This window comes from Mobula hypostoma, chromosome 8 (assembly GCF_963921235.1).
Source record: "Mobula hypostoma chromosome 8, sMobHyp1.1, whole genome shotgun sequence".
Classification (NCBI taxonomy): domain Eukaryota; kingdom Metazoa; phylum Chordata; class Chondrichthyes; order Myliobatiformes; family Myliobatidae; genus Mobula; species Mobula hypostoma.
The window spans coordinates 69,516,679-69,530,117 of record NC_086104.1 but is presented as its reverse complement, the minus strand read 5'-3'; the positions used below and the strand labels follow the sequence as shown (position 1 = coordinate 69,530,117).

Sequence of the window (13,439 nt, the reverse complement as noted above, 5' to 3'; positions counted from 1 at the left end):
ACTAGAATATGCTGTATGCAATGCTGTGGCTTTAAAAGGAATCGGTCAGACAACATGGAGTACATTCTTTCTGGTTACAACCTCCAATGCACAGGATCGCAAGAGGTTGCAGAGGGATGTAATCAACTTAATCTCGAACACAACCCTCTTACTATCGAGAACATCTTCAAAATGTGTCATCGCTCATGAAAGATCCTCACAATCCAAGACGACCTCTTCGCGTTCTACCGTCAGGGAGGAAAGGAGCTTGCTGGAACACACTCACGGATATAGGAACAGCTTCTTTCCCTCCGCCATCAAATTTCTCAACGGTCCATGCACGTATTATTCAACTTTCACACAATTCGTTTTCTGTAATTTATGGTGATTTTAATATCTTGCACCGTAATGCTTTCACAACACAACAAACCTCACGCTGCATGTCAGTGATAACAAAGTTGATCCTGATGTTAGTCTCGAACCGGCCACCAACCCTTCAACTGGCTCGGTCGCCGGGACGATGTCATGTGACAGTTCCCGACCCGCCCCCTCCTCCTCCTGTGCGGTGCGGTGCATGCCGGACTGGGCCGGCGCTTGGTATGACTCCGGCTCCGGGTGGCAGCATTGGCAGTGCAGTGGCAGGCGGAGCAGGTAGACCATTCGGTTTCATCATGCGCGGGCACGGAGGGAGCGGCGTTGACAGCCGAGGAGGAGGCCGGCTGAGGGCAATGGCTCAGGTGTAGGTCAGATCCATGGGCACTGGTGGCGGCAGTCGGTGCGACGGGGGCAGGGCCTAAACTCCGACTAGGCCTCGGGACTGTTGTTATGCGATCTCGGAGCAATGTCATCGCTGACGGGGTGATCAGCGTTAAACTTCCATGTGGTGTATCGTTTCATTGGTCAACTCTTGTAAACAGCAAAGTGCGGACGCTGAACGTTTTGAGATGCTGGAGCTGAAACTGCTGGAGATAACAGCTCTGAAACAGGGTTTCGATAGTTTGTGCCCGTCTGCTGTGTGATGTAGTGTCGATGTGTCATTTTCATGTCCTCGATTTATAATTGCCTGCTTCGCAAAAGTAATCATTATTTGGCAAGTTTAATGTTCTATTTTGTTGACCCTGATTGATTTAGATTTCATTTCACGTTAACGTCCAGCCCTATTTCTACCGCTGCCCCATCATAACAGATGCTTGTTGACTAAACTACTTTTAATTAAGTGGTTTGGAAATAAAGGCTTTGTATGAAGTGCCACTGTCAATGTGTAATTTTGCTCATTTGGAATATAATTAATATTATGTATATTAATTTCACATGTTTTACCGATGAACATGAGAAATTGGAAGCGATAGATATAGGTCCATTTTTCTTATAGATCCCCATTTTCTTGATATCCAGATATTTTAATATTCAGATATTCATTGATTTATGTTTTGAATGCAATTAGTGGTTGACCTGCATTGTACTTTAGGGTAGAGAATTCCAAGAAGATTCTATCTCACTAAGTTAAGGGATTTTGCATCCTCTCACTTTGAAATGGCTTAGCTCTTTGAGAATGTGACCCTAGTTCAAGATTTCTTGTGGGAAGGCATGCTCCCCACAAATACCCAGTTCAGAATTCCTACTCTGGAGGCAGAAGATTTATTATTGTCACACGTATTGAGATACAGTAAAAAAAATTGTGTGCCATGCATACAGATAATTCCAAACAGAAGTACAAACAGAATGCAAAATATAGTGTTATGATTATAGAGAAAGTGCAGTCTAGCTCAACAAATAAGGTGCACGGCCCATGACAAGGCGGACTAAGAGATCAAGTGTTCATCTTCATTGTTCAAGAGGTCCTTTCAACAGCAGAATAGAACTTATCCCTGAGTTTGTGGTGCAGTTTCAAGCTTTTGTATCTTCTGCCTGATGGAAGGAGGTAGAAGAGAGAATGTCAGAATACAGGGTGGGTGTCTTTGAGTATGCTGGCTGATTTTTCCAAGGTATTAGGAAGTGCAGACAGAGTCAATGAAGGGGAGACTAGTTTTTGTGATAGACTGGGCTGTGTCCACAACTCTGCAATTTCTTGTGGTCTCAGGCAGAGCATTTGCCATACGAAGCTGTAAATCAACCAGATAAAACACTTTTTATGGTGCATCTGTAAAGATTGGTGAAGGTTAACAGGTCATGCCAAATTTCCTTAGCCCTCTAAGGAAACAGAAATGTTGATATCCTTGATGGTGGAACTTAAGTTGCGGAACCAGGACAAACTATTGGTGATATTTATACCAAGGAACTTGAATCTCTGTGCCATCTCAATCTCAGTACCTGCAGGGCATACCCAACTTCCTGAAGTTAAAGACCAGCTCTTTTGTTTTACTGACTTTTGAGGGGAAAATTGTTGTCTTGACATCATGTAGCTATGCTCTTTATTTTCTTCCTATCCTCTGTCTCATCATTGTTTGAAATCCTGCCCATTATGTTGGTGTCACCTGCGAACTTGTAGATACAGTTAGAGCAGTATCTGACCACGCTTTGTGTACATAGAAAGTAAAGTAGGGGGCTGAGAGCACAGCCTTGCAGGGCATCAATGCCGAGGATAATTGTGGTGGAGATTTTGCCACCTAGACTTGCTGATTGTGGTCTGTTGGTCAGGAAATTAAGGATCCAGTGGCAGAGTGAGGTGCTGAATCCTACGTCTAGGAGTTTGGGAAATATAGTTTTGGAGCCATAGTCAATAACATGGGTGTCTTCTGTTTCCTAGGTGTTCCAGAGTTGATTCTAGGCCCAGGGCTATGGTGTCTGCAGTGGATCTGTTGCAGTGGTAGGCAAATTGCAGTGGGTTGAGGTTATCTGGAAGATCAGAGTTGATGCGTGCCATGACCACCCTCTTGAAGCACATCATGATGCTAGACGTCAGAGCCACAGGGTTTAATAAATGATACCCTGCTTTTCTTTGATACCGGTATGATAGTTCTCTTCTTGTAGGTGTGAATCAGCACATGGAGTAGGAAGAGGTTAAAAATGCCTGCACAGGATCTGAGGACACCTATGGGATCTCTGTCCTGTTTCACTCTCAGACTTTTGCATGGTGACTGAGAGGTACAGGTGTATTGGAGGCCGTTAAAAAAACTTGCATAGAAAAAATTGAATTCATTGGGAAAGGATGCTTTCTTTCATTGGAGGGGGATCTGGGTAAAGCTCTTCTTTGTGGATATTTTGTGGTGGTCTTTACAAAGTGGGAATGATGCCAATATTGAAATTTAAAGATAAATGAAATGATCAATGGAATAAATACAGTACAAGAGAGAGTATTAAGACACTTTGCTTTTTAGCAACTAAACAGATCTTCAGGCATGGATGAAATGTAATCCGGACAGTGAAAAGAAGCAAGGGAGAAAATTGCTAAAGTTGTCACCATCATTTTTTCGTTTGAGGATTGGTTAATAGTCAAAGCGATTAGGAATAAAAGTACCATTTTCAGATTGGGAAGCTATGGTCAGTGAGGTGCAGCAGGGATAACTGAAGCTTCACCTAGGATCTGGATAAGATGATCCCATATAATGCATTCAATGGATTAAGGACAGATTAAATCAATAGGTGTCAATCTGAAAAATGAAATGTAATGTGGACAGTATCTTGTGAGGGGGGACACATAGAGGATTATTAAATTGTTAGTGTTTAGAGGGCATGTACTGTACATAATCACTGAAAGCTAACATGAGGGTACACCAAACAATAGGAATAGCAAATAGTATGTTGGTTTTTATTGCAAGAGGATTTGGTTGCAGAACACAGACATCTTGCTTCAATTGTGTAGGGCACTTTATGAGATTACATCTGGAATGTTATGTATAGTTTTGATTTCCCAAATGATAAAAGTATATATTCACAGTAGCACGAGTGCAGCAAAACTTCCAACAGATGGATGGTCTGTTTGGTGATTTGAGGAGATATTAATAAGACTAGGCCATCAGTTTTTAGAGCTTAGAAGGTTGAGCGGTTATCTTTTTGAAACTTACAACATTTTTATAGGGTTTGTCGGGGGACAGAGATGATGTTTCCATACCTGAGATCACAGTTGTCAAGATTCAAAATTGTTTAATATAATTTGCAGTACATAAGTGAAAAGGAGAACAAAGTAATTGTTACTCCAGATCCATTGCAGCACAAAAAAAACACACACAATAAGGTAAAGAACACAATAATAAAAAAACTGGATAAATATAAATACACAAGATAGCTCATATCCACAGATTGATTGTACATCCACCAAGTGATGTCTGAACATAAGGTGACTATGACAAGAAATGATAAAGTAGTGGTGGTTGGGGATGTGGTGGGGTGGCTTTGTGGATGCAGGTGTTGATCAGCCTTACCGGCTTGAGGAAAGTTCCTGATTTTTGAGTCTGGTGGTCCTGGCGTGGATGCTAAGTAGCCTCCTCTCAGTCCATCAGCAGGGTAAACAAGTGAAAATCTGCAGATGCTGGAAATCCAAGAAACGCGCACAGAATGCTGGAGGAACTCGGAGGCCAGGCAGCATCTATGGAAGAGAGTACAGGTGACATTTGTGGTAGGTGAGATCCTTCATGATGTTACTGGCCTTTTTGTGGCAGCTGTCTGCATAAATGTCTTTGATGGTGGTATGCTGGTGCTGGTAATGCATTGGGCAATTTTGACTGCCTGTTGTTGTACTTTCCTGTCTGTTGCAGTGCAGTTTCTGTATCATGCAGTGATGCAGCTTGTTCGGATGCTCTCTACTGCCATTTGTAGAATTATGTGAGTATAGATGTGCATAGTCCAGCTCTCTTCAGCTTCCTCAGAGAGAAAGTAGAGGTGTTGTGTAGAATATGTTCTGGGATCATGAGAGATTGTGCAAAATGTGCACTCCTGGAATTTTGAAACTGCTTGTGATTTCCACTGCTGTGCTGCCGAAGGACAGGGCTGTGAGTGGTGCAGGTGTTCCTGAAGTCACTCACTATTTCCTTTGTCTTGTTGACATTGAGGAAGAGGTTATTTGCCTGGCAGCAGGCCTCGAGCTTTTCCACCTACTCTCTGTGGGCCTTTGGTGATGAGTCCCACCACTGTCATGTCATTGGCAATGGATGTTTGGTCATGTGCAGTCATCCATGAGTAGAATGTACAACAGTGGGCTCAACACACAGCCCTGGGGGGCATCCATGTTGAGGATGGTGGGGAGGGAGGAGTGATTGTGCATCCTGAGTCTCTGATGTCTATTGGTTAGGAAGTCGTACACTCAGGTGCACAGAAGTCTATTTAGACTGTGGAGTAAGAGTTTGTTCAGCAAGGCCTGTTGGAGAATAGTATTAAAAGCCAGAATTAAATCCCGAAACAACATTCAGACATAAGTGCTACAAACAAGAGAAAATCTGCAGATGCTGGAAATCTGAGCAACACACACAAAATGCTGGAGGAACTCAGGAGGCCAGGCAGCATCCATGGAAAAGAGTACAGTCGACAGTTTGGGCCAAAACCCTTCGGCAGGACTGGAGAAAAAAAGCTGAGGAGTAGACTTGAAAGGTGGGGGGAGGGGAAGGAGAAACGCCGGGTGATAGGTGAAACTTAAAGGGGGAGGAATGAAGCAAAGAGCTAGGAAGTTGATTGGTGAGCGAGACAGAAGGCCATGGAAGAAAGAAGGTCGGGGGGGGGCGGGGGAAGAAGACCACCAGAGGGAGGCAATGGTTGGGCCAGGAGGTAACATGAGAGAGGGACAAGGGGATGGGAAGTGGTGAAGGGAGGGGGGGGTGGAGGTATTCTTTGGAAGTTTGAGAAATTGATATTCATGTCTTCAGGTTGGAGGTTACCCAGATGGAATATAAGGTGCTGTTCCTCCACCCTTATCCTGACAGTGGTGGAGACCATGGATGGACATATCAGAATGGGAATGGGAAGTGGACTAAAAATGGGCCATTCATTAACATGCACGTTCCTTGAGTACTCGTCCTGTGATGTTCTCTGGCCCAGCCTCCTTATGGGTGTTGACTCTCTGCAGGTTCCTACTCATGTCTTACAGATAGTAGCTGCTCACCTGGGAGGGTTGTAGCTTTCATGGCAGATATTGTGTTTCATGCCTTGAAGCGTGCTTAAAAGTTGCTTAGGGCATCGGTGGGGGGGGAGGGGGGTGTCACTGTTACAGTTGGTGCTGTTTTTCCTTGCACAGTCAGTAATGGCCATGATACCCAGCCACATATAGAGCCATAGAAAAGTACAGCACAGAAACAGCCCTTCAATTATCTAGTCCATACCAAAACCATTTAAGCTGCCTACTCCTATTGACCTACACCAGGACTGTAGCTCTCCATACCCAAATTATTCATATACCTATCCAAACTTTGCTTAAACATTGAAATCAAGCTCACATGAACCACTTGTGCTGACAGCACGTTCCACACTCTCAGGACCCTCAGAGTGAAGAAGATTTCCCTTATATTCCCCTTCACCTTTCACCCTTAACCCATGACCTCTGGTTGTAGTCCCACCCAACCTCAGTGCGTCACTCCTCAAAGCCCTACCATTCACTGTATAAGACCTATCCTGGTTGGTCCTACCAGAGTGCAACACCTCACACTTGTCTGCATTAAACTTCATCTGCCATTTTCCCACCTGATGCAGATCCCTCTGCAAGCCATGATAGCTTTCCTCACTGTCCACTACAGCCCCAGTTTTGATGTCATTTGCAAATTTGCTGATTCAGTTAACCACATTATCATCCAGAACATTGATATAGATGATGAACAACAATGGATCCTGCATCGATCCCTGCGACACACCACTAGTCACAAGTCTCCAGTCGGAGAAGCAACCATTTACTACCACTCTCTTGCTTCTCCAACAAAGCCAATGTCGAATCCAATTTACTATCTCATCTCTAAGGCTAAGCGACTGCACTTTCTTGACCACCTTCCCATGTGGGACCATGTCAAACGCATTGCTAAAGTCCATGCAGACAAAATTCACTGCCACTTTGATCCACTTCCTTGGTAAATGCCTTGAAAAAGTATAAAACTGGGAATAAACTCTTCTCTGGTTTCCAGCCAGGTAGAAATATCAACTTTAACTGATGCTTTGATGAACTAACTCTGCCATCTTCATAATTTGTTATCTTTACCTTTTATTCTGACAGACATGTACAAGCTTTGTACTCTCAAAATTTCACTTTTGAAGGCTTCCCACTTACCAAGTACATTTTTGCCAGAAAATAGCCTGTACCAATCCACGCTTGCCAGATCATTTCTGATACCATCAAACTCGGCCTTTCTCCAATTTCGGTTCTCAAACTGCTGACCAGACCTATCTTTTTTCTATATTTACTTTGAAACTAATGACATTGTGGTCAGTAGATACAAAGTGTTCCCCTATGCAGTTTTGTCATCTGCCCTGTCTCGCTCCGTAATAGCAGATCCAGTATTGCACACTCTGTCATTGGGACTTCTACGTACTGATTAAGGAACACCTTTACAAACTCTATCCCAACTAGTCCTTTTACAGTATGGGAGTCCCAATCAATACATGGAAAGTTAAAATCACCTTTTATCACAAGCTTGTTTCCTGAGCCTTTATGTTGTCTGTGATCTCTTTACAAATTTTTTTTTCCTCTCGATCCCTCGGATCGTTGGGTTTGTAATATAACCCCACAAAGTGGTCATTCCTTTGTTTTTCTCAGTTCTACCCATAATGCCTCACTTGACGAGTTGTGCAGCCTGTTCTGACTGAACATTTGCCATTTTCCCTGAGTTGCAATGTCACCCCTCCTTCTTTAATCCCTCCTGCTCTGCACGTCTTGAGACAACGGAACCCAGAAATATTGAGCTGCTAGTCCTGCCCCTCTTGCAACCAAGTTTCACTAATAGCTACAATTGCATATTTCCAGGTGTTGATCCATGCCTTGTGCTCATCTGCCTTTCCTTGCATTGAAATATACGTTGTTCAGGACACTAGTTGCATCATGCTCAACCTTTTAATTCTGAAATTTGTCTGAGGTTTTACTAGCATCATAACCACTCCACTAACTGTTCTGGCACTCTGGTTCCCATCCCCCTGCAACTGGTTTAAACCCCACCATGCAGCATTAGCAAACCTTCCCACCGGGAAGTCCCCTTCTAGTTCAGATGCAAACTGTCCACCTTCCCTGGAAGAGATCCCAATGATCCAAAATTCTCATCCCCTCCCTCCTACACCAACTCTGTAGTAATGTGTTAAACCTGTGTAATTTCTGCCCTCACTAGCACGTGGCATGGGTAACAATCCTGAGTGCACAACCCTTGGAGGTGGAGCTCTTTAACTTAGCATCTAACTCCCTGAACTCCCTTTGCAGAACGTCGTGACACATCCTACTGTCATGAGTCGCTGCCTTTGATACTTGATCGGCAAACCTGAGTGAATCGCAGCATCTCAAGCTTCTGCTATCTCCAATTGGTCGCTGCTGTCTTGATGCCTAAGATGAGGTATGCATTAAGTACACACTTGGCAACAGAAAGAAATTCTTTCACTCAGAGGCTACGAAGGTTTAATCAGTGAGTGTGTTAAGATGATGATCATTAGATTTTTAGATAATAAGGGAGTTTGGAGAGTTGGAGTTTGTGCAGGAAGGTGGCTACATTTTATTTTAATGCCATGATCTTTCTGAATGGTGGAGCAGGCATAAAAGAGTCAAATGAGCTAGTTGTGTTTTTGCATTCTCCCTGGTGGCAGGGGTGGCACTGTATAATTGAAAGACTGTTGATATTGTGTCATTCTATTGAAAGTGAGGAAGAGATAAAGTGAATATTTGCAGGCAAATTACTTTGATGCCAATGTCAAACAATTGGTTGGAATCTATTCTGAGGGACAACGTGAGCATAAGAGCAATTAAGAATATCCAATATGCATTTGTAAGAGAAGATCATATATGTTTATGTAGATTGATTTTTTTTTTGATGAGTTAAACATGATGGCAATTTGTTGGATGTAGTCTGCAGGGATTTAATTAAGGTGCCAACATGGTAAGCTGGTCAAACAATGCAAAGGTACGTGGCCTTTATTCTCCATGGATCAATGGCAGATCAGATCTAAAATTAACTTAGTAGCTAGAAGCAGATACTTATCGGTGGCTGTTTTATTAACACAAAGGATGTTATCAGTGGGGTTCCACAAGGCTCACTATTCTTTCTCTTGGTTTTTGTTCTATAAATCAATAATTAACACTTAAATGTAGTAGTTTTGATAAAGCCACACACACAAAATGCTGGAGGAAATCAGCAAGGCAGGCAGCATCAATGGAAAAAAGTACAGTCAACGTTTCAGACTGAGACCCTTTGGTAGGATTTCGGCCTGAAATCTTGACTGTACTTTTTTTAACCAAGAATGCTACCTGGCCTGCTGAGTTCCTCCAGCATTTTGTGTGTGTTGTTTGGATTTCCAGCATCTACAGATTTTCTCTTGTTTGTAGTTTCGATGAAATTGGTTTAAAGGAAATCATCATGTTTTTGATGGAGAGGACTTGAGGAGAATATAGATGGTCTGATTGGTTATACTATGGTTTGAGGATGCTGTCTAATGCCAGTTAGACCATGGTTTGAGTGGAACAAACTCCCGAGAATTTTTCCCTATAGCCACTCAAAGTGAAGAAGGAACTTGCATGATGGTATTGAGGTCCTCAATGCTATGAACTGGGAGCACACAGCAACCTCGAATAGTAGGTGGAGTACACCAACCACATTCCTCCCCATTGCAGAAGAGTTTACAGTTCCCTTTCTGGCCTCATCAGTTACCTCAGAATCTGCTAAAGAAGAGTAATCTTTTAGTTAAAATATTCTCTGCACCAAACATTCATTAAGTTACAGCATAAGTATTGTATCTAATACTGGAAGCCATACTTTACAAAGATGTCAAGAGAATGAAGTGACTAGGATCACGTCAATGCTGAAGGCATTGCTTCGGAGAAAATTTAAGAGTGTGACAATTTACTTTAGAGCATTGTAGTTCTGTGCCTATGGGCATAGACTGGGAAGATATATATACAAACCCCATTTCCAGAAAAGTTGGGATATTTTCCAAAATGCAATAAAAACAAAATTCTGTGATATGTTAATTCACGTGAACCTTTATTTAACTGACAAAAGTACAAAGAAAAGATTTTCAATAGTTCTACTGACCAACTTAATTGTAGTTTGTAAACATACACAAATTTAGAATTTGATGGCTGCAACACACTCAACAAAAGTTGGGACAGAGGCATGTTTACCATTGTGTTACATCGCCTTTCCTTTTAATAACACTTTTTAATCGTTTTGGAACTGAGGATACTAATTAGAAATTTTGTCCATTCTTGCTTGATATAAGACCTTAAGTTGCTCAACAGTCTGTGGTCTCCATTGTCTGATTCTCCTCTTCATGATGCGCCATACATTTTCAATAGGAGATAGATCTGGACTGGCAGCAGGTCAGTCAAGCACACGCACTCTGTGTCTACAAAGCCATGCTTTTGTAGCCCGTGCAGAATGTGGTCTGGCATTGTCCTGCTGAAATAAGTATGGATGTCCCGGGAAGAGACGTCGCCTTGATGGCAACATATGTCTCTCTAAAATCCTAATATATACCTCGGAGTCAATGGTACCTTCACATACATGCAACTCACCCATGCACTGATGCACCCCCATACCATCACAGATGCTGGCTTTTGCACCTTTCGCTGATAACAATCTGGATGGTCGTTTTCATCTTTGGCACAGAGAACTCGATGCCCGTTTTTTCCGAAAACTAGCTGAAATGTGGACTCATCTGACCACAGCACACGGTTCCACAGTCTTTCAGTCCATCTGAGATGAGCTCGGGCCCAGAGAACTTGCCAGCGTTTCTGCATAGAGTTGACGTATGCCTTCCTCCTTGCGTAAAACAGTTTCAAGTTGCATTTCTGGATGCAGCGACGGACTGTGTTGAGTGACAATGGTTTTCCGAAGTACTCCCGAGCCCAGGTGGCTATAATTGTCACAGTAGCATGATGGTTTCTTAGGCAGTGCCGCCTGAGGGCTCAAAGATCACGCGCATCCAACAGTGGTTTCTGACCTTGCCCTTTGCGCACTGAGATGTCTCTGAATTCTCTGAATCTTTTCACAATATTATGTACTGAGCCACAACCCATCCTTGCTTGCAAAGACTGAGCCTTTGATGGACGCTACTTTTATACCCAGTCATGATGCCTCATCTGCTACCAATTAGCCTGCTTAATGTGGAGTCTTCCAAACTGGTGTTACTTGAATATTCTGTGCACTTTTCAATCTTATTTTAACTCTGTCCCAACTTTTGTTGAGTGTGTTGCAGCCATTAAATTCTAAATTTGTGTATGTTTACAAAATACAGTTAAGTTAGTCAGTAAAACTATTGAAGATCTTTCCTTTGTATTTTTGTCAGTTAAATAAAGGTTCATGTGAATTAACATATCACAGATTTTTGTTTTTATTGCATTTTGGAAAATATCCCAACTTTTCTGGAAATGGGGTTTGTATATAAGTAATAGTGTTGTTATAGCAAGTGCCACAGGACGTTATCTCTTCCTCACTGACAGTCAACACTGGCGCACCTTTAGGATGCATAGCCCACTGCTCTACTGTCTCTACGTCCGCGACCGTGTGGCTAGGCATAGGTCAAACACCATCTATAAATTTGCCGATGACACAACTATTGTTGGAGAAATTTCAGATGGTGATGAGGAGGTAAACAAATGCACAGCTCTGTAATTGATTTGTTGTACTATGTATTTTTCTGCATATAGATGATCAGAAATGGAGTGACTGTTTCAAGAGTCAGGTGTCAAGCATTCCATCAATATGGTCTGGCCAATGTAGTCAAGTAAATATAACTAGGGCTTTAAGGATGGGGACGTTGATCTGTGAGAGGACGTTGATGTTGTTTTGTTTATACTTCCAGAGCTTTTGAGGATTTTAGTAATCCAGGTCTCAAAAGCATTGGACAGAGCAGCAGACCAGGACGTTTGTGCCTGATGTAAAGTACAAAAACACCCCTTTTCTCAATGGACCAGACGTTGTTCTGATGTATTTATCTCTGATGTTTATTTGCTGAGAAATGGATCCTGAAATATGAGAGGTAGTCTACATTGTCCCTGAGTTCAGAGCCCATGTTATACAGTAGAAGAAGGTTGGTGGACAGTCTTTGTTTTGCAGATGTTGAGTGTAAGGCCCGTTCTTTCCTTAGCATGTTTACTTTTCCTATATTATGTGCACTTCTGTACCACATGCTCAGATTTATGCTTCTGTATAAAAAACAGTATTAGCAATTCCATGTTTAAAAAGTTTCATTTCATCTGAATTCTTGAGTCCCCCTGTCCTGTAGTATTTTGGAAATTCCATGTCCTCAATATTATTTGGCCTCATCTAAAGTCAATTGTTTCATGTTTCTTGAATTTCTCACAATGTACATAACGTGGCCATCCAACCATCAAGTTTATGCTGGCTGTCAAGCGCACCCATCAGTTCCATTTTCTCACTTATTTGCCAGTGATTTATCTCTTACTTAGCCAACAAGTCTGCCTGATTTTTTTCCTTTACTGACCTGCTCAAGTTGTAATTTACAGGGGTTAGATAACCTACCAGCACGGAGCACCCAGGCAACCCATAGGATTATGGGGACTCTGCTAGACAGTATGATCCTGATCAGACTGGGTTCTCTCGAGCAGACTGTAGTGCAGACTGCTCCCCGATTCTGCTATGCCTTTACATTGTTTGATATTCTGATAATATTTCATTCCCAAATCTACAAATAAATTTAAAGATGCATTGTTGTAGGACAGCAAGCTCCCAATAAAGGTACAGATCAGTTTCTGAAATACCTCCAAGTTTGTAGCACAAATGCATCCATTTGATTTTCTTTGCATTGAATCAGTCATAGTAAATTACAACTGTTTTCACCAAAATCTCGAATAGGAAGTAAGCATCAACAGGAATGGAAAAAGACATTTTGGATCAAGGACGATGCATCAGAACTGTGAAAAATATTCAGCTGTCAAAGGAGCAATAACTCAAAAGAACTGACATAAAGTAAAACAAATTGAAATATAAATTTGATCCACATCCACAGAGAGGAAAAAAAGGATTCCCTGAAATTGTTGTATTTGGTATATTTGATGTTACTCCGAAGGTCTGTAATGTCCACAAATGAAAGATGAAGGGCTGTAGTTTGATCTTGCATTGGGCATTGTTGGAAATACAGGAGGCTGAAGACTGAATCACTGGTACTGGTGTGAGACAGGAGACTGGAAGTTCAAAGTCGCTCTTCTTGACTGAATGCAGGCATTCTGGAAGGTAGTCACTTGGCCTGCGTTTTGTATTTCCATTGCAGAGGTCATGTTTTGATAATTGAATACAATATTCTGAAGTGGTTGAATGAATTGCTGCTTCACGTTGAAAGCCTGTTGGGTTTCTTGGCTAGTGAGAAAGAAAACACTATTTTTGTATTTGCATGGG

The 13,439-nt window shown here is 42.2% G+C and overlaps 1 protein-coding gene across 3 annotated transcripts in view; it reads left to right on the top strand.

Moving 5' to 3' along the window:
- Nucleotides 1–549: 549 nt before the first annotated feature.
- The window catches only part of vps54 (VPS54 subunit of GARP complex), a 90,527-nt gene continuing 77,637 nt past the window's right edge, over nt 550–13,439 (top strand). For 2 of the 3 annotated variants that reach the window (XM_063056092.1, XM_063056090.1), the window contains exon 1: nt 550–630. The gene's annotated coding sequence lies outside the window, so the exon portion shown is untranslated. Of the gene's footprint in view, nt 631–8,296; nt 8,427–13,439 lie in introns of all 3 variants that reach the window. The other variant, XM_063056091.1, reaches the window with a different exon arrangement.